Consider the following 20,850-nt stretch of genomic DNA (forward strand, 5'->3'; position numbering starts at 1 on the left):
AAAAAATCTCGTTAATGGAAGCCAATACTAGATTTAAGGGAGCTAAACAAGTACCTAAAAAAGCAAACCTTCTGAATGGTCACATTGCAAGACTTCTTGCAATTATTCAACAGAGGATTTTACGTGGCCTCCCTAGACCCGCAGGACGCCTATTTTCTTATACCCATTCACCCAAATTACATAAGATTCCTGAGATTCACGGTAGCCGACAAGCACCTTCAATTTAAAGTACTCCCCTTTGGCCTCGAGTCCACACCCCGGATTTTTATCAAATGCTTAGCTCCAGTGGCAGCTTACCTCAGACACAATCGACACCAAGGCCCTCATTATGAACACGGCGGTAAACACCATCGACCGCCAAGGCGACGGCGAACAGAAGACCGCCATATAATGATGAAAAAATCAGAAACCGACAAAAATCACCCTGCCACCAGTCACCACCAGGACCTTGTCGGCAGAAATGCTGGACCTCCCACCCCGCCACCGCCGAGCACACAAACACCCCGCCCTCCAAATAATGAAGCACAAATGACTGCAGCGGTACAGACCGCCCCGGGCGGCAAGTGGACCCAACAGAATTAATTGGCTAATACATTTGATACCTTTATCCTTTCACACTTTTCAAAAGGAAACTTTATTATTTATTTTAAGATATTTATTAAACTAAGGGGAGGAATTTATAAAATTAGTGCGAGACAAGGATTTTGGAAAAAGTAGAGGTTTTTAAAGTTTATAGGGTGGGACAAAAAGCAGGATTTAGATGAGAAGGACAAAAACTGCATAAATGAAAAGGGGAAAATAAATGAAGCTTCAATAAAAAAAAACATAAAGGTTTGGGAATATCACCATTATGTTGAAGCCGTGAGAGGATTGCTTAAGACAAAAGCATCATGACATTTAAAAAAGCTAGGAATAATTTGCCCAACCATTATTTTTTGGAAGTTTCATTTCTGATAAGGACATGTGAGCATGCTTATTATTCCATAGAAAATGAGAAGGAATTGAGTCTATTTTTTGAAGAAATGTAATAGGATTTGAACAGGTCATGGAAAGAAGCTGCATTAGACATGGAGTGAGCATAATTTTAATGGAGTTTAATTTTCCCCACCAGGATAAAAATGCAGGATTCTATTTGGTACAGTAACTACCTGATGTTTGTATAATTTCTTCAAAATATATTGTAAGAGTTGTTTTAATAAATTTGGTGATCTGCATATCTAAAGATTAAATTTTTGTGGGACTTCAAGTAAATCCCAAATCTTTAAAGTTTTCTCATAGACAAAGGCCCTCATTACAACCCTGGCGGGCGGTGTTAAAGCGGCGGTAATACCGCCAACAGGCTGGCGGTAAAAAAAAAGGAAACACGACAATGGCGGAAACTGCCAACATAGACAGCCACTTGAACACTCCGACCGCCACGGTGGTAGCAACAAACACCGCGGAGGTCACCGCCATCAGACAGGCGGAGGACAAAGTACCGCCCACCCTATCACAACAGGCATATCCGCCACTTTTTCCGGGGCGGAACCAACTCTATCAAAAGCACGGCGGAAACAGTACACAGCAGGGAAACCACTCACCTCACGACACCCAACGAGGAACCAGGACGCCATGGAGCCCGAACTACATGTCCTGCCTATGCTGCTCTTCCTCCTGCTCTATCAGGAGCAGGGCAGACGCCGTCGACGACCACGGTGAGTACCGCACCTACAACACAGGGGAGGGGGGAGGCAAAAGAGAGTGACACACACACGCAACACGCAATACCCCCACCCTCACCCACAACCACACACACACAAATACATGCAGCAACATTACATATACACCTCCCCCCACCCCCCCGGAAGTACGCAAGGACAAAATTAAATGATTGTAACAATCGTAATCAATAAAAATCAGATACTCAAAATTTAAAATTCAGTATATACAAATATGTACACCAACTACACAAGTCCGGATAGTGTACCAATCATTGTCTGTGGACCACTGGTCCCAAAATGCATGGGCAAAGCCCACACAAGATACCTGACTGGAAACGGAGCAAACACTGCTGGGGCATCAGATCGAAAATAAACAGGCACCTCAGGGGGAGGGGGGCACCTCAGCCAGATAAAAGCACGACGCCACTGCTGCACGAGGGGGCTCCACGCCCATTGCTGTATCCTGGGGAGTGCAAAGCCACAGTCTCTCAAGTCTCTCCAGTGGGCGGTTTGCCCACTGCTTTACGCTGGGGAGTGTAAAGCCACAGTCTCACAAGTCTCTCCAGTGGGTGGTTTGCCCACTGCTTTATCCTGGGGAGTGCAAAGCCACAGTCTCTCAAGTCTCTCCAGTGGGTGGTTTGCCCACTGTTGTACCCTGGGGAGTGCAAAGCCACAGACTCGCAAGTCTCTCCAGTGGGTGATTTGCCCACTGCTTTATCCTGGGGAGTGCAAAGCCACAGTCTCTCAAGTCTCTCCAGTGGGTGGTTTGCCCACTGCTTTACCCTGGGGAGTGCAAAGCCACAGTCTTTCAAGTCTCTCCAGTGGGTGGTTTGCCCACTGCTTTATCCTGGGGAGTGCAAAGGCACAGTCTCTTAAGTGGATGTCATTCTCCACTGGTTCTGGAGGGGGCCTGGTGCCCAGAGTGCTTCATCCTGCCAAGGACTGAGGTAGTGGATGTCATTCTCCACTGGTTCTGGAGGGGGCATTGTGCCCAGAGTGTTTCATCCTGCCAAGGACTGAGGTAGTGGATGTCATTCTTCACTGGTTCTGGAGGGGGCCTGGTGCCCAGAGTGCTTCATCCTGCCAAGGACTGAGGTAGTGGATGTCATTCTCCATTGGTTCTGGAGGGGGCATTGTGCCCAGAGTGTTTCATCCTGCCAAGGACTGAGGTAGTGGAGGTCATTCTCCACTGGTTCTGGAGGGGGCCTGGTGCCCAGAGTGCTTCATCCTGCCAAGGACTGAGGTAGTGGATGTCATTCTCCACTGGTTCTGGAGGGGGCCTGGTGCCCAGGGTGCTCCACGTGCAGTGTGGCCGCTACCATTCCCTCACCTGGGTGTGTGTGCCAGGAGATTGCCGAGGAACAGGTAGCATGATACGCCATGGAGGCAGCGACATACCCTACCCTTCTGCGGCTTCGCCTTCCACCTGCAGGTGCAAACAGTGATGGAAGTCATGCCTCATGGCAGCTGGTCCTCCAGCCTCAGACGACTGACCACTGGGGATGGTAGCCATGTCAGCGGTGGTGCCACTGTCCGAGCACCTCGCTGGGCTGTTGGCGGTGCTTGCGGCGGTGCTGGCGGTGGTGCATGGAGGAGGGGGACATAGTGGAGGCAGTGGATGTTGCTGTGTCTGCATGGGTATGGTGCTTGTGTGAGTGCTTGTGGGATGTGTGGTGCTTATGTTTGCCATGTCCACTCTTGTGTGTTGATGAGTGTGCATGCTGGTCTGATGGTGTGCTTGGGATAGGCTGAGGTACAGGGGATTGGGTTTGGGTAGTGGAAGTTGGAGGGGGTAGGCTGGACACAGGGACAATGGCTGCCAACAGTGCTGAGGCCAGAGCCTGAAATTCTCTCTGTTGGGCTGCCTGCCCAGAATGAATGCCCCCCAGGTATGCATTTGTTTGTAGTAAATGCCTCTCAACACCCTGGATGGCATTCAAAATGGTAGATTGCCCAACAGCGAGGGATCTCAGGAGGTCAATAGCCTCCTCACTGAGGGCAGCAGGGCTGACTGGGGCAGGGCCTGAGGTGCCTGGGGCGAAGGAGATGTCCACCCCCCTGAGTGAGCAGGCACGGGACACGCGATGAGGGGCTGCTGGGAGGGCAGTGCTGGTAGGGGGGGTGGCGGCTGTACCTGTTGATGCAGTGGGCACAGAGGTGCCCACCACCGCAAGGGAGCTCCCATCAGAGGAGGAGTCACTGGTGTATGCTGCTGTCCCCGTTGTGGATCTCCCCCTCGCCTTCCGTCCCACTGGTGGTTTCAGACTCCGTTGCTTCACCCTCCAGGGCCAAGTGGGTTGCAGCTCCCTCCTGCTCCGGTGCCACTGCTCCTCCGCCTGATGATGCTATTGCACACAAGAACAGGGAGACAACAAAAAGGGGGGGAAAGACAGAAGAAAAACATGTTCAGTGCATGCAACACCACTACAGTTGATGGACACAACACACAGGGAGCAGCCCTCAGCATGCACTAACAGTTCCTAGCAAATTCACATGCCCATGGGGTACGAGGCCTAAGCCCAATCGCTGCACACCTGGAAGTCACAGGAGCCTGACTAGGTGTAGATGGCACTTACCACTAGTGGGGTTGGGGTGCCATAAAGCCTGCCTCACAAGGGACCTTGCCTACCAAGTTCGCCCTGGCCTAGGGGAACCCACTGCCCACCTCCCCACCCAGACACCTTGTAATGCGTGCAGAGTCAGCTAAATGAGAGTGTACTCACCCCCTTGTGGCTGCTGTGATGCCCTGAAGCGCCCATCCAACTCAGGATAGGCCACTGCCAGGATTCGGTACATCAGGGGGGTCATGGTGCGACGGGCACCCCTTCCACTTTGGGAGGCCATCCCCAGCTGGGCCTCCGCCGTCTTCTTGCTCCAGCGGCGCAGGTCCTCCCATCTTTTACGGCAGTGGGTGCTCCGTCTGTCGTAGACACCCAGGGTCCGGACGTCCCTGGCGATGGCACACCAAATACTCTTCTTCTTGTGGGTGCTGACCTAGAGGAATGGTACAGGAAATTACTCCATGCCCTGATGCACATACATTCACCATCAGCACATGCAGGCCTCAGACCCCCCCATGTATCTTCCATCCACAACACTCGAAACAGGCATTGCCCACGCAGCATGCTTACAGTGTACTCACCTGTTTGTCTGGAGGACCGCACAGTTGCGTGTACTGTGGGAGGACCCCATCCACTAGTTTCTCCAACTCCTCCGAAGTGAAGGCAGGGGCCCTTTCCCCAGACACTGTAGCCATTGTCGCTTCCAGGCACAGGTCACAGCAGCACTTGCAGTGTAGGTCTTCTCTTGTTGAAGGTCAGGTATCAAGTGAGGGAACAGACAGAAAATGGCACTCACGTCCACGGCGGTGCGTACTGTCACCGCTGGCGTACATCGTCATTGGCTCCTGGGATCCATAGGGCCCAATGTTAACCAATGCAGAATTGTGCCGCGGTCTTCGACCGCCCACCGCGACAGTGTACAACGCCAGCGCAGTTACCTCATTTCCCCCTGGTCCACCTTACAGGTCAGGCAGCCGCCATTTCTGGGGGCCACATGGGATGGATAAAAACGGAGTCACACCTATCTAGGCCGGAAATACAGACAGATACCGGCACATCACGAATTACAAACGTTTCTGCAAATAACACACTGTGATACCTCAGTGTTGGATGACTCTCTGCTTGCTGTTCTCCTCCATAGGGCACGTCTACTGGGGCAGGTGATGAGATGGCGGCATCCTCCGGTGTACAGACCCCTGGTGGACCTGTTGACAATGGAAGAGAGACACATCATAATCACATACAGACTTGATCGTGCAACAATCCTGGAACTGTGTGCCCAGTTGGAGCCAGACCTGATTTCAGCTATCCGCCATCCCACAGGAATCCCCCCTCTATTTTTTTTTTTTCCAATTTGGCCATGATGAAGACACTTCAGTGTTGAAACGCGTTGTCATTTTAGGAGTATATACTTTTTTTGTGAATCAGATTGCTTTTTGAATTGTCATTTCAAATAAAGCCTTGTGCTTCGGAAGTAGACACGTTGGGTGCGACTTTCTTTTTTTGCTTTTAAATGAAGTGGCAGAAATCTTATTTTTATATATATATATATATATATATATATATATATATAGAGAGAGAGAGAGAGAGAGAGAGAGAGAGAGAGAGATGTGTGTGTGTGTGTATGCATATGTCTGTGTGTGGTGTGTATATATATATATATATATATGTGTGTGTGTGTATATGTGTATATATATAACACAAAAGGTCTGGTTTTGGCTGCACACTCTTCCGCCGGTGCTGGTGACGGAGGAGACCATCCTCAAAATAATATTTGCATCCAAAGAGATTCACCGAACTCCAAAAGGCTCCCAATATACTGCCTTTATTCAAAAAGTTCAGCAACCACCAACATGTTTTGACTCCTTGAGCAAAACACTTCCTGGTTTTTAGGATTCTGGGCTGCAAAATAATTACTTCATTAATACATTGAACTTGCATAAACTATTGTACAATTGCATGATGTCAGTTACTGTTGACACATTGTGCATATGTTTCTGTAAGGCTGAACAAGTGTCTTCCTCTGTTGCAAATATTTTCTGAGTCTCTGAAGCAATGTCCAAACTCAAAAACAATCAACTTGACTAAAGGGCTTCTTTGTGTTCTGACGTAATCTCCTGCCAATAATAGTTTTGATAAACTTGCTCTATTTCCAATCTCCTAATTCTCAGGGGAGCGCTTGTTAGAGGAAATTCGTCTTTTCTTAATGTCTGTTTAGCTGTGTCTTGGATTCCCAATCGAATGAAAAATCATGCTTGTTCTTATTGTCAGAAATTATTTAAAAGAAAGAGCTCTGTTTTGTTTCATTTAAGTGAATAATCTTTCTTCACCTTGAAATGAAGTTACTTGCTTGAAAATTTCAGGAGAACCCAAACTGGGTTTTTTCACCTTTCTTATTTTCTCTCTTTTATAGAAAATACAGGATCATCGGCAGAAGATGGAAGAGGAGAGCCAGGACTCCACAGGAAGCCAACCAGAGGGAGAGAATCGCCGGAACTCGACTGGAGGCTGTTCGGAGAGCGAGAAATGCTGGAACTCAACTGGAAGCTGGTCGGAGAAAGAGGAAGACTGGAACTTAACTAGAGGCAGGCTGGAGGATAAGGAACTTGACTGGAAACAGGTGAGCAGAGCAACAGGTACAAAGCCAAGCAAGGCCTCAGATTCACATGCATCCTTAAATAATCAAATATGCACATGTGCCTTTTGGCAGTTGATTGGTTGTTAAGGAAATTAGCAATTATCTTCCTGATTGTGGCACATGTCCAATACAGATCACATTATGAAGAGCACATGTTTTGACAGTTACAGTTGGAGCTGGTGAAAAGGCAGTTGGTTGCTTGTTCAGGAAATTAGCAATTATCCACCTGATTGTGGCACATGTTCAATACAGATCACATTGTGAAGAGCACGTTTTAGCAGTTACAGTTGGAGCAGGCGGAATACAATGTGCACAATCAACAAGCATTGGTTATAATAAGACATTTAAAAAGCATTGGTTATGCAAACTTGATATTCAAGGATGTAATTAATGCACCCAAAAAATTCGGAATGTTGCAAGCAACAGCATCTTACTGTAATCAAGCTCTTGGATCTGCTAGTGTACCCACAACAGTAGGGGAGTTGGCCATTGGCAGAGTGGAATGGAGTGTGGAGTGGTCAGTATAATGTAAGGAAGTTGAGAGAATGTGGTGGGAGGTTGGTCTAACATTCAAGCTGTTGAGAAGGATGACAAGACTTTCTGGAACGGCAGAAAGAAATTGAGGATTATGAATGGGGAGCTGTAGCATGGGGATTGGTTGGTTCCACAGAGAGAGTTGTGGAACAAAATGGTCAGTCTTGCTCAAAAGGGACATTTGAGGAGAAACTTGACCTAGGCCAGGGTGAGAGAGTGCCATCGGTGGCCTGGTTTGGACAGACAAGTGGAAAGTGTAGTGAAGGATTGTCGTCAGTGTGTGGGTAAAGATACGTCTAGGTCACTTGGGATGGAACCGCTGTCTCCTGTTGAAATTTCAGTGGAGCCTTGGAGCAAATTGGGTCTGGATACATACATTCTATACCAGGAGTGTTTTGGAGTTTCTAAGAGATTTCTGCATGCAAAGGTATACCTAAAACTATCATCACTGACAACAGTGTCCAATTTGTGTCTGGTGGGATGAAGGAATTTTTAGATGATTTTGCCAGTGTACATCACCATACATCCTTGTGTTCTCCTCAGGCAAATGGTCATGCAGAAAGCATGAACCTGGCTTGTGAGGGTGTGTCCAAACTGCTGTGGCGAACAGGGTACCTATCAAAATGGTTCTCCCTGAGAAGTTGTGGGCACATCATAAAATTCTTAATGCTGTAGTTAAGGTGTCACCATTTTCATGTGTGAAAGCTAGGCTTACTGGTTCTAAACTCAATCCACAATGGTTCAGTGGTAGGAAGTGTGCTAAAGTGTTGGACTTTCAAGCAGTCAAAGATTACCTGAAGGGGCATATGAAGCAGTTTGATGTAAGTATGGATCCTGTGATCTTCTTGCAGACTATCCTCAATTCAGCCACAAACAATGTTAGCAGTAGTTCTTGTTTCAGGAGAATACCGTTAAATCTGAAAGATTATGATTTGCAACGACTAGAACATTATAGTCACTGTGTTTGAAGACAATGTTTTATTAACCATAAATTGTGTATCCTGCTATTTCCTACAGGAAAACTCATTATGATGGACATGTTTGTTGTTCTGCCTATAAATGCATTTTTCACATTAGTGACCTATCTTATATAGTTTTCTCGCATTTTCCTTTTTTATTAATTTGGGTTTTTGATTTGTATTCTTTTAGAAGGGAGATATGTAACCTACATTTCATTGGCTCTGTACTGTTTCTTTCTATGACTCATGAAATGGGTACCGTGGTGATTAGAGTACATTAAGGGGATCTGGATTCAGGCAACTGTTGAAGGAGGCTGTGCTGTATTTGTTGATGGAATAAAACTAATAGAAATACCACTACAGCCTGATATCTTTGAACTCAACACCATCGCTTATGTTACCTGACTCATCATGGAAGTGCTTTCCTGGCTGCTTCTCATGATGTCACTTTCTTCAGTACATGACTTCCTCTAGCGGTGCTACTGTCACCCTTCATAATGTCATCTATGCCCTTGCATCCCATCATGATGGCGCTGCATTCCACCATTTGTTTTTAACTTTTAGGTAGCTACCCCATATACTGCCCAGTAATTACCTTGCAAAGCCTGTCCTAGTACCATGTCAGCATAAATGCGAAGCACTGTGAGGTTAAAGTATACTTTTATATATGGTTCATAGAGCGCTTCTATTGTTTATTTCACTGTCTGAAAGTCATAACTCCTTGCTGTGACATCATAACAGTTGATGACAAAACTAATGATCAACTGTTGTGATGTCATAAAGGCCTTCCAAGCCAAGTGACAGGGCTCTCTGAGAGCCTGTCAATACTGCTCTGCTTGCCTGCTTTGACAAAGCAGAAGCACGGCTCCAGGAGGGGCAAGGAAGGTAGGGAAGGTAATGATTTTTGGTTAAGGATAGGAGGTAAGATATTTATTTTTCACATTTGGGTCAGGGAGGAGACGGCATGTTATGTATAGTTCTCCTGTAGGAAAATGCCACTGTTGGCATGGTCACCCCTTACTTTTCGCCTAGTGTTGATACCAGCTTTGATTGGAAGTGTGCTGGGACCCTGCTAAACCGGCTCCAGCACCAGTGTTCTTCCCCTAAAACAGTACCTTTGTTTCCACAATTGGCACAGCCCTGGCACACAGTTGAGTCCCTTATGGCACCCTAATGGACCCCTCACACAGTACATGCACACTGCCTTGCAGCTCGTGAGTGCTAGTGGGGAGAAAAAGACAAAGTCGACATGGCACTCCCCTCAGAGTTCCATGCCCACAAACCACTGCCTGTGGCATAGGTAAGTCACCCCTCTAGCAGGCCTTACAGCCCTAAGGCAGGGTGCACTATACCACAGGTGAGGGCATAGCTGCATGAGCACTATGCCCCCACAGTGTCTATGTCCATTCTTAGACATTGTAATGGCAGTGTGGCCATCTTAAGTATATGGTCTGGGAGTTTGTCAAAAACGAACTCCTCAGTTCCATAATGGCTATACTGTACACTGGGAAGTTTGGTATCAAACTTCTCCGCACAATAAATCCACACCGATGCCAGTGTGGGATTTATTGAAAAATGCACACAGAGGGCACAGAGGGCATCTTAGAGATGCCCCCTGTATGTTAGTGCAACTGCTAGGGTAAGGCTGACCGGTCTATGCCAGCCTGCCACATCCAGATGAGATTCTGACCACATGGGGTGAGTGCCTTTGTGTACTCTGTGGTCAGAAACAAACCCTGTCCTGGGTGGAGGTGCTTCCCACCTCCCCGTGCAGGAAGTTTAATTCCTGGCGGTGAGCCTCAAAAGCTCAGGCCTGGTGTTACAGTGCCCCATGGCACTCCAGCCAGTGGAGATGCCCGCCCCACCGGACGAGCCCCCACTTTTGGTGGCAAGTCCAGAGGGATAATGAGAAAAACAAGGAGGTCACCCTCTCAGCCAGGACCACCCCTAAGGTGTCCAGAGCTGAAGTGACCCCCTCCTTGAGAAATCCTCCATCTTGCTTTGGAGGATTAGGACCAATAGGGATAGGGATGTCCCCCTCTCCCCAGAGGGAGCGGGCACAAGGAGGGTGTAGCCGCCTTCAGGGGCAGTAGCCATTGGCTACTGCCCCCTGATCCTAACACACCCCTAAATTTAGTATTTAGGGGCGACCCTGAACCCAGCTCTTCAGATTCCTGATGACCTGAAGAAGGAAGGACTGCTGAACTGAAAACCCGGCAGAGAAGAGAAGGAGACACCAACTGACTCTGCCCCAGCCCTACCGGCCCGTCTCCTGATTCAAAAAGCTGCAAGAGAAGAAGCAACGAGTTCTGCAGTACCAGGGACCCCTGAAAAGTCTCCAGGGGACTGCCTGCATCCCTGAGGACCAAGAAACTCCCGTGGAGAGCGGACCTGTCCGACAAGAAGACAAAGAAACCATCTTTAAAGGGATTCTCACCTCACTCCAGAAGCGTGAGTCCAACTACTCTGCATCTGACGCCCCCGGCCCGTGTCCAAAGAAACCAACTAACCAGAGAGGATCTCCAAGGGATGCCGACTACCTGTCCACCCTGGGTTGACCTCTCTATACTCCCACGACGATGCCTGCAGAGGGAATCCCGAGGACCCCCATTACTGTGACTGCCCAGGACGAAGATATCCATCCCCTGGAGAAGTACTGCACCCAGAGCCCCCAGGCCATAGAGAATTGACCACCGGTGAAGCAATGACCAGCAGGCGGGCCTCACCCTTGCCCAGTCAGTGGATGGCCCAAGAAGCCCCCCTGTCCCCTGCCTGCAGTACCTAAGTGACCCCCTGGTCCCTCCAGAGAGTTCTATTGAGAACCCCACGCCCTGTTTGCACACTGCACCCGGCCACCCCTGTGCCACTGAGGGTGTGGTTTTTGTACCTACTTGGGGCCTTTCCAGTACTCCTTTAAACCCTCCTTATCTGCCCTCGGACAACGCGGGTACTTACCTGCAAGCAGACCTGAACCGGAGTACCCCTTGTCTCCATAGGGGCCCACGTTATTTTGGCTCCTGTTTGACCTCTGCACCTAACTGGCCCTGTGTTGCTGGTGCTGGGTGTTTGGGGTAATGTTGAACTCCCAACAGTGGGTTACCTATGCCCCGGAGATTGAACCTGTAAGTTTGTTACTTGCCTCAAAAACAGTACTTTACTTACCTCCCCCAGGAACTGTTGAAAACTTCAGTGTTCACTTTTAAAATAGCCTTTTGCCATTTTAAAGAAAACTGTGTACATTGTTGATTCCATTGAAAGTTCTAAGTATTACTATGCATAGTGCCTTTCATTGGTTCTAGAAATAAATTAACAAAATAATATTTTTCTATATAGAAACCTATTGGTCTGGAGTTTCACTGAGTGTGTGTTTTCACTTATTGCTTGTGTGTGTACAACAAATGCGTAACACTACCCTCTGATAAGCCTACTGCTCGATCACACTACCACAAATAGAGCATTAGTATTTTCTATTATTGACTCTGTTAAGCCTCTTGGGGAATCCCTGGACTCTGTGTACACTATGGGGGTCATTACGACCCTGGCAGCCGGCGGTATGTTGGTGGTAACACCGCCAACAGGCTGGCAGTGTTCCCCCAGCAATTATGACCGTGGCGGAATTGCCACGGCCATACCGCCGGTCCCTCCATTATACCACCAGGATTCCGCCTGGCGGTCATAATCCCTGGGGATTATGAGTCCCCGACCGCCGGCCTGTCTGTGGCGGTACACACCACCATTGAAAGGCCGGTGGTAAGGGGACTTGGGGTGCCCCTGGGGGCCCCTGCACTGCCCATGCACTTGGCATGGGCAGTGCAGGGGCCCCCAGGCATAGCCCCGTCGCGCATTTCACTGCCCGAATTTCGGGCAGTGAAATGCGTGACGGGTGCTACTGCACCTGCTGCACATCAGCATTGCCGCCGGCTCTATTACGAGCCGGCTGCAATGTTGATGTGACATTTCCGCTGGGCCAGCGGACGGTAACACTGTTACCGTCCGCTGGCCTAGCGGAAATGTCATAATAGGGAGACAGGAATACCGCAGGCAATGGCGGTATTCTGTCTCCCGCGGCCTCGGCGGTCTTTTTCAAAGACCGCCGAGGTCGTAATGACTCCCTATATCTCGTTTTGATATAGTATATACAGAGCCAGCTTCCTACATCTCCCATTAACCTATGCTGCTGCACAGTATTTGAAGGCAGGGGATTTTGGGGCCATACATAATGTAAAATTATAGGTGGGTAAAAAGTTAATTACATGGATGTTTTTTTACTTCGGGTTCTGAGTGACATCATTTGACGTCACTCAGAACACCTCGGTGAAAAACAACCCCGTAATTCACTGTTACCCATCTATAATTCTATATGGTAATGGCCCCCCTCACTCCTGTATGCTAGAATTCTGTAGGTGTAATGGATTGCAGGTGAGAAAGCATTGAACAGAGGCGAGCAGCTGGAGAGAAGTGTTGGTTCTGATCCGGCTTGGAGTATAGAATAAAGGATTTACCTTACAACTGGAACGTGTGCTATTGAATGCTACAGTCTGTGATTACTGTACACAAGCTGGGAAACACACTATTTTCAAGGAGAATCAGAAGAAAAGCAAAGAACACATGTAAACTACAAATGGAACTGAATGAATATGAGGTTATATAAAATAAAAATACTCAGGTTTCTTCATACTGGGAATCCTTGCAGCAGATAAGTGTCAGCCACTGTAAATACTCTGCTTGTGCATCGCAACCGTCGCCTCGCTCGTGCACTGGAACCTTGGTGTGCGTGAGAAGCTTCTCGCAATCTCGTGCCGCCTCTGGAGCATTGTACCCAGCGGTAAATGGGCATTAAGAAAGATCTCGTGGATTCCTTTTGAACCTTGAAACTGGTTAGTAATGTCTAAATTGTGTTTATTGAATGTATTTAAAAACGTGTATTTCACCTGTAAAATGTCCACTGGATTTTCCGCAGGTCAGATATATAAGTCAGCTATCAAAAACTCATATTACATAACCATTTGTTGCTGATTATCGGTTGCATTTTGACCAATGTCACGCGGTGACCCCGGGCGCGTGCTGCGTCTGCATCGTGCAGTGTCTCCCAGTTACCCCATCCAACGTCCGTGGCGCATTAAGTGGTATTGGACTGCCACGGGGTGCTGTCTTTTATGTCCCGGCATAATGTAGGAGGGGAGGGGGGTTATTCAAGAGTAATGAACAACTTCAAAGACCATAGCGTGGGAGGAAGCAAGAACGACGTCAAGGACTGCACAATAGACCTCGGTGATGCATGGCTGGACTGCTAACAACCCCCCACACCAACAATTACTAACCCTAATCCCCGTGTTATGTTGCATCAAGTGAACGCAGCAAACCAATCCAAGTATCGCAGGGGAATCCTCGAATCGTAATTTTTGTTAGGCACGCTTCGAGAAAGTCATGCAGAGGCCATGTAAGTGGGATAACCTGCCCCTTTCTCACTCAACACATTACTGGAGTGGGGGAAAGACTTATCAAAAGCACCGTGTCTCTCTTAGGGTGATGTGTTCCTTCGCAATGGCGAAGGCCCCTCGCTCCACTGGCAGAACCAGAAGCTGAAAAATAGAACGATATTTTACTATCGTTTTATTTTTCAGCTGCTGACTCATCCAGCACGTGCAAGGAGGGGCGGGGCTAGGCCATGGAAAGGGGGAGGCGGAGGAGTGGAGTGAGAGCACTAAGTTCATATGTCAGTTTGGTCGCCGGCCAAACTGACATGCACAAACTGACATGCAAACTTAGGTTTCTCCAAACCTGCTGTGTTGCATAGAAGCTGCACAGTGTACTGGCAGTGACAGGAATAGGTACATTTTAATTTATTATTAATTATCATTTTATTCCCCCCCCTTGCCCTTCCCCTTGAGATTTGCGGTCACCGCCGCTGGTGAGTATAGTCTTAAGTTCTTGAGGGTCTTAACTTACTAATGGAACTTTTTGGCAGGGCCGGACTGATCTATATGGCAATCAGGCAGTGCCCAATGGGCTTGTCTGACAGCTCGGTGTGCAAGCCGTTTTTTTAGCTGTTTGTGAACGTTTTATGGTCTACTACTGGATGGGGTTCATATTGTTGGTTACCCTGATATTATCACAAGCACAGATGCATGAAGTCTCCAATTCCTTGAAAAATACCCATACATGGCATACAGCGTCTTTACAAGTTCAAACTGGCTTGATTTGCAAATGCGGGCCACTTTTTTTTTAGCTATCTGGTTTGCTAATGGGGGCCACATTTATTTTGGTACCTATTTTCTAACTCAGTCCGACCCTACTCATGCAGGAAAGGCCTATGCTTACCTTTTGTGCAGAAGTTAGTGTTGGAATAACAGATTGTGAATAGCAGTGCGGCGGCATCTGCGATTTGAGTTGTTCAAACCTGTTCTATTTTTTATTTTTTTTATTTAGCGGAATCTGTACCTGCCCAGGTTTCTGAGTGCTGTACAATACGTTCCTTTTACAGGAGTACAAAGCATTGACAGCAGCTATCGGAATGAAAACTTTAACGTACATGAGAGGTCACTGTTTTAGTAGGTTGAAAACATAAATATCTAGAGAACATCAGGCACATTAAAACATGGCAAGTGAACTGTATAAGAATTGCTTTTAAACTGTAAGTTAACATTAGTCCATTAGGTTTGAAAATAAGCGCGGCTGTACAGAGGAGCAGCTGTTCAAAGAAAGAACAATCCTTAAAAGAAACGAATTAGGGATAAAGTTAACAAGTTTAAGTGGGTTAAAATAGGACACAAATAAAGGAAGCATATAGATATTGTAAGAGAGATGGGCTTCAAAGGGCCTTAAATGGTCTTCAGCAATATATTAAAACAAATTATCTGTAGTTAAATATGGCAAAGAGGATGAGAATGCTTTTTCGCAACTCTAAATCCAAGTTTGTCTGCCAGATAGGAGACCAAAGGATATTGACCACTGATTCACATCCATACCTTCAAGTATGCTTTGACTCAAAAATAACGTTCTAAATTAAGTGTAAAGCCATGATAGATCATGCACACTACTTTCAGAACCAAATATGGAAATTAAATAACAGGTTACATTGCGCCAGTGGGATGAGCGTGAGCCACATAGTTGGAGCTAAGTCCGCACCAGCTGTTATATATGGATCTCCCACATGGGGCACCAAGATGCATGCTGTACTGGCACAAATCCAATTGGGGGCTAGCTGCTAAGCGTTAGCCTACCAAAAAGCACTCCGTCAGTCAACTTAGGATGCAAATCAGAATTGTCAACTTAACATTTGGATAGATGTGTTCAATTGACGTCATCTCAGCATGAGGCACTTTACCTCGGAATCCTTTTTTAGATAAGTATGTGTTGAGTTGTGTTGATGTTAGTTATTTCAATGGTTTAGCCTGCTTATATGCTTAGTGAGAGTTTTTACATAAGTTAATGTGCCACTGCCCTATAGGTATACATGTCATACCTTAAGTGGTAAAGGGGCTGGGCAACATTTGAGTTCAATGGCAGTACAAATTGGTTGTCAATGTTAACCCTTGCAGTTTTTGCCCAATGAAGTCTGATTGTAATGTTTGTAATTGAATGATTTTCGTATATTGATACATTTATTATTATATTATGTATTGAGATTCTTTTTTGCTTTTTGATAGACTATGTAATTTTTATTCTTGTCATTTAAGATATGCAATGTAAATTTATCATTATAATGGTTTTTGGTAACCAAACAATAAAATAGATTGATTGACTGCTAGGGTCAGCAAACCATCATGTCTGTGATCCCCTTTAAATAAAGTAAACATTTTTTTTGTAAATGCAGCCAATTTTCCTTAAAGTAAATAAGGCTGCAATTAAAAAGAAAATCTTCCTGGTTTTTATAAAGTTAGTTTAAAGGTTGGCATGGGTCCCCTGTACCACCGTATACTGACCAACAAACTTATTTTTACATTCACAAAGGCGAAGTGTACTCAAGGAACCCCTTTTCTTTTGTAAAAGCATTACTTCTACAACCTGGGAATCAGTAATTTTTCAAAATTTTGCAACCGTATTTTGCAGAACATTCATACATTGCTTCCTGATTCTGTTTTTTTGACAGGTTGCCTACAACGCACTCCTTCCAAATACATTGGGCCTGATTACAACTTTGGAGGAGGTGTTAATCTGTCCCAAATGTGACGGATATACCACCAGCCGTATTATGAGTTCCATAGGATATAATGGACTCCTAATACGGCTGGTGGTATATCCATCACTTTTGGGACAGGTTAACACCTTCCTCCAAAGTTGTAATCAGGCCCTAAATCAGTATGGGACGTAATTCCATCATAGGTATGAATAAACGTTTACTGATTCCAATGTTAGTACATTTTAAAAGCATTGCAGCTTCAAATTATGAACCAGAATGTTTGCGACTGTACAAATTCCTACATTGGGCATATAATGGCAATCATGTTCAGTGTTATGTCAAGAGCAAAACCCCACAGTTTCAGTAAGTCATAGTCAAATATACACGAAGGGTACTGGAAAACATTTAGGATGGAGAGTCATATAGTTAAACTGCAAAGGTGAGCATCTCATGTGAACAATAAGATTGTGTTAATAGAAATCAATGGTGTGAAATTCATTCAAAGTATGTAGTGTGGCGAACTTTGTAGCCCACATCAAGAATTAAATACAGAGACCAAAGTACATGGGTAGAAGTAAAGGATATTAAGGTAAGGTAACACTTCAAGGATTGGTAGCATAATGGTATTGTACGAAATTATCATCTTTTGCATGGTGTACCCCTAGATTTTTGCCATAACAGTTTTTGCTAGCTGTAGAACTCTGTGCACTTTACCCCTGCTTATCAGTCATAAAGTACCTCTGTTCTACTTTGTAGCATGATGAAACTGGTATACCCCTAATTGTCATGTTTACCTTAGCTATAAGTTACTAGTATATGTTATAAAGAATATTGAGTGCCTGTAACTTACATGTCACCGGTGGACTGCAGCACCCATTGTGCCATCCACTGCTGTGACAGAGCAAACATCACTGCAGGCCTACGATTGTGGCCTGGCAGCTGCAGCTTTAAACTTCAGATTCAACCTGTTAAAGGATAACCCTTTTTTATAGCCTACATTTTCCTTTTAAATATGAATAGATCACCTCTAATAAGGCCTTACTGCAAAAAAGGCAGAGTACGTGTTATGGGACATGTGAAAGTTTCATGTTAAACGTGTCCTTGCAGTGAAAAAGCCACAAGTTATTTTCACTAAAGCAAGGCTAGCTGTTCTATACAAAAACACTGGGTTACATTGTTACAGTTAATAATGCTAATTTCAGTTAGGAAACAGCTGGAAATATGATACAAGGACTCTTTTTAATAAAAGGTGTTTCTGATGGATACACCTACCTGTGGATTCCTCACCTAAAGAATTCTCCCCCACGCGCCAGCTTCGATGGAAATTTTCTTCTGGCTCTGCGTCGACGATGATGTCACAATTGCCCGACTCCACGCGACGCTGTATGACGTCATCCAGGCAATAAGAAGCCCTTGTCGACGTGCAGACGTTGGTTCCCTTTTTTCCGTGCCTTCGAATAACGGTATTTCTTCGAGGCTAACAGGGAGCTACAGTTGCACTTCGGTGTTACTATGTCGCAGCCAAGAAAATCTGTCTTTAAGCCTTGTAACCAGTGTGGGGGTCGGATGTCGGTCACTGACCCCCATGAAAATTGTTTATGGTGCCTTAGTTCCGACCATGAGGTCGAGTCATGCGGTTTGTGTCAACGCATGAACCCTAAGGCACTTAAGGAGAGAGAGTTGAAATTATTCCTGGCCCGTTCCAAGAAAAGGAAGGAAAGGCGTCATCGTGGAGAGTCTTCTTCGAAATCTTCGAAGACTCATCAATGCCACGAGGACTCTCAGCGTCGTCACAAGTCTCGCCGCCGATCGAGCAGGGGCCGATCCAGGTCCAGATCCAGATCTCCGTCAGCTCGGCGCCGTCCGACGTGGGAGGTTAGCCTGACTATCACTCCTCCGCCTCCAACGACTCCGGCTTCTCCGACTTCACCCTTGTCGGTGTTTGAAGTCGAGCCTCATCAGGAGCCGGTGGCTTTTCCAGAGCAGGAGATGCCTGGTCCATCATCGGCCTCTATGCCGGCGCCGGTTTCACAGGCTTATCCGGCTTTCCCGGCGCCGGCTACGGATCCCGCTGCATTTTTAAATGCAATGTTCAATATCTTTTCCACCATGGCACCTGGTGAAGGACATTCGGGTCCGTCAGGCCCTTTGACTTTTAACTTGGGTGCTCCGGCTCCTTACAAGCTGACACCCTTTATGCCATTCACTCCTTCTGGAGCTGCTTCGGTGCCGATGCCCTTGGCGTTGCCCAGGAGGCCTGTGACGCCTGCAATGTCTGCTAACCCGGCGCCGGTGGATTCTCCACGGATCCAGTCTACAGTTAAGTTACCTGTGGCGCCGGAGGGTCCGGCGTCAGATGGATCCGAAGAGCGGCGCCAGCGAAGATCTTTGGCGTCGGCCGATGCCTTATGGACGCCGGGACTCGAATCCAGGCTCCGATCCAGGAGATTAGCATTACGCCTCCTGGAGGAAGAGGAATACAGCAGACAGCATTTAGAGGAAGGCGAGATCTTGGAGCCTTCAGGTGATTTCCAAGGCTTGGACACAGCAAGTGGCATTGACACTTCCCCTGTATGGGATTTGGCTTCCCCAGGGGAGTATACTGAGGAAGCTGTATCATTTCATGTGGTAATAAGGAAGGCTGCAGACTTTTTGGACCTTCCTCTTCCTGCTGCAGAAATGAAAAGAAACCTTCTGACTGAAGTGCTGTATCCGGCTTCGGTAGTGGCGGAGCCTCTCTTGCCCTTCAATGAGGCTCTCTTGGACCCCATTAAAGATATCTGGGGGAAGCCAGTGACTTCAACAGCGATCAACAGGGCGGTAGAGAGACGCTATTGTGCGACTCCAGGTGACCCGAACTATCTCTCCAAATATCCAACTCCAGAGAGTTTGGTTGTTCAGGCATCGTGCTCCTCTCGATCAGCTCCTGGTTTGTTCCCTGGGACCCCTGCGGACAGGGAGTCTAAGAAGATGGACCAGGCAGCAAAGAAGGCCTTTTCTTCGTGGAGCATGGCCTTGAAGTCGACCAATGCAACTTGCATTTTGGGGCGTTATATTCATGCCCTTATGGAGGAGGCAAAGGGTCATCCTGAATTGCCACAGTAGGTGTTGCATCTATTAACGGACGCTCAGGTGGCGGCGACCCAGGTGATTCAGTCTGGGTTGGACACCTCGGACTCCGTGGCAAGAGCTATGGGTACATCCATAGTGACGAGGTGTCAGGCTTGGCTGCGTTCATCAGGTTTCTCCTCGGATGTGCAGGCTACTCTCCTGGACCTGCCTTTTGACAGAGAAAAACTCTTTGGGACAAAAGCAGATTCTGCCCTTGAACGTTTCAAAGAGAGCAGAGCCACAGCGAGGTCGTTGGGACTTCAAGCAGCCACTTCCTCTACCTTTAGATCCTATAGAAAATTTAGAGGTTTTGGTTGTGGCTCCTCCTTTCGTGGCAGGTTCCAGGCCCCACAGCAATCTGCAGAATCCCTGCCTTACAGGTCCTTCAGTGGCAGTGTTAGAGTACGTACGAGAGGGGCCACCCAGCAGCACTCTGCCTCTTCCTCTTCCTCAGGAGAGGTGCAGCAGGGAAAGCAGCCTTAGTCCTCCACCACTCCCTGCTCATGTGTCTCCGGTAGGGGGGAGACTTGCCCGATTTCTTCCCATGTGGGAGTTTATAACATCAGACTCCTGGGTCATCGACATCGTGAAGAAGGGGTATGCTCTTCCCTTTCAGGAGTTCCCTCCTCCCTTCCCTCCCCGCCCATCCTTCTGTTCGGACGACCGTCTTCTGTTACTACAACAGGAGGTGTTATCACTATTGTCAAAGGGCGCAGTGGGGTTGGTTCCGGAGCAGGAGAGGGGTCAGGGCTGTTATTCAAGATACTTCCTGATCCCCAAAAAGGATGTTCGGTTGAGACCAATCCTGGGCCTGAGGAGTTTGAATTGGTTCCTCAAGCAGGAAAAGTTTAAGATGCTGACCCTATCACAGGTTCTTTTGGCGTTGAACGAAGGAGATTGGATGGTTTCTGTCGATTTGCAGGATGCGTACTTCCATGTTCCGATCCTCAAATCGCACAGGAAGTATCTCCGGTTTGTAGTGGGGTCGCAGCATTATCAGTTTGCGGTCCTCCCGTTTGATCTTACTTCAGCACCTCGAGTCTTCACAAAGGTGATGGCAGTGGTTGCGGCAGAGCTCAGAAGAAGAGGAATAGCGGTGTTTCCCTATCTGGACGATTGGTTGATCAAAGCCAAGACTCCAGGGCTCGTGCGGCGTCACCTGCAGTCGACAACTCAGTTGTTGTTCGACCTGGGTTTTTCGATCAATGTGCCCAAATCTCACCTG

Source organism: Pleurodeles waltl, chromosome 9 (assembly GCF_031143425.1).
Source record: "Pleurodeles waltl isolate 20211129_DDA chromosome 9, aPleWal1.hap1.20221129, whole genome shotgun sequence".
Classification (NCBI taxonomy): domain Eukaryota; kingdom Metazoa; phylum Chordata; class Amphibia; order Caudata; family Salamandridae; genus Pleurodeles; species Pleurodeles waltl.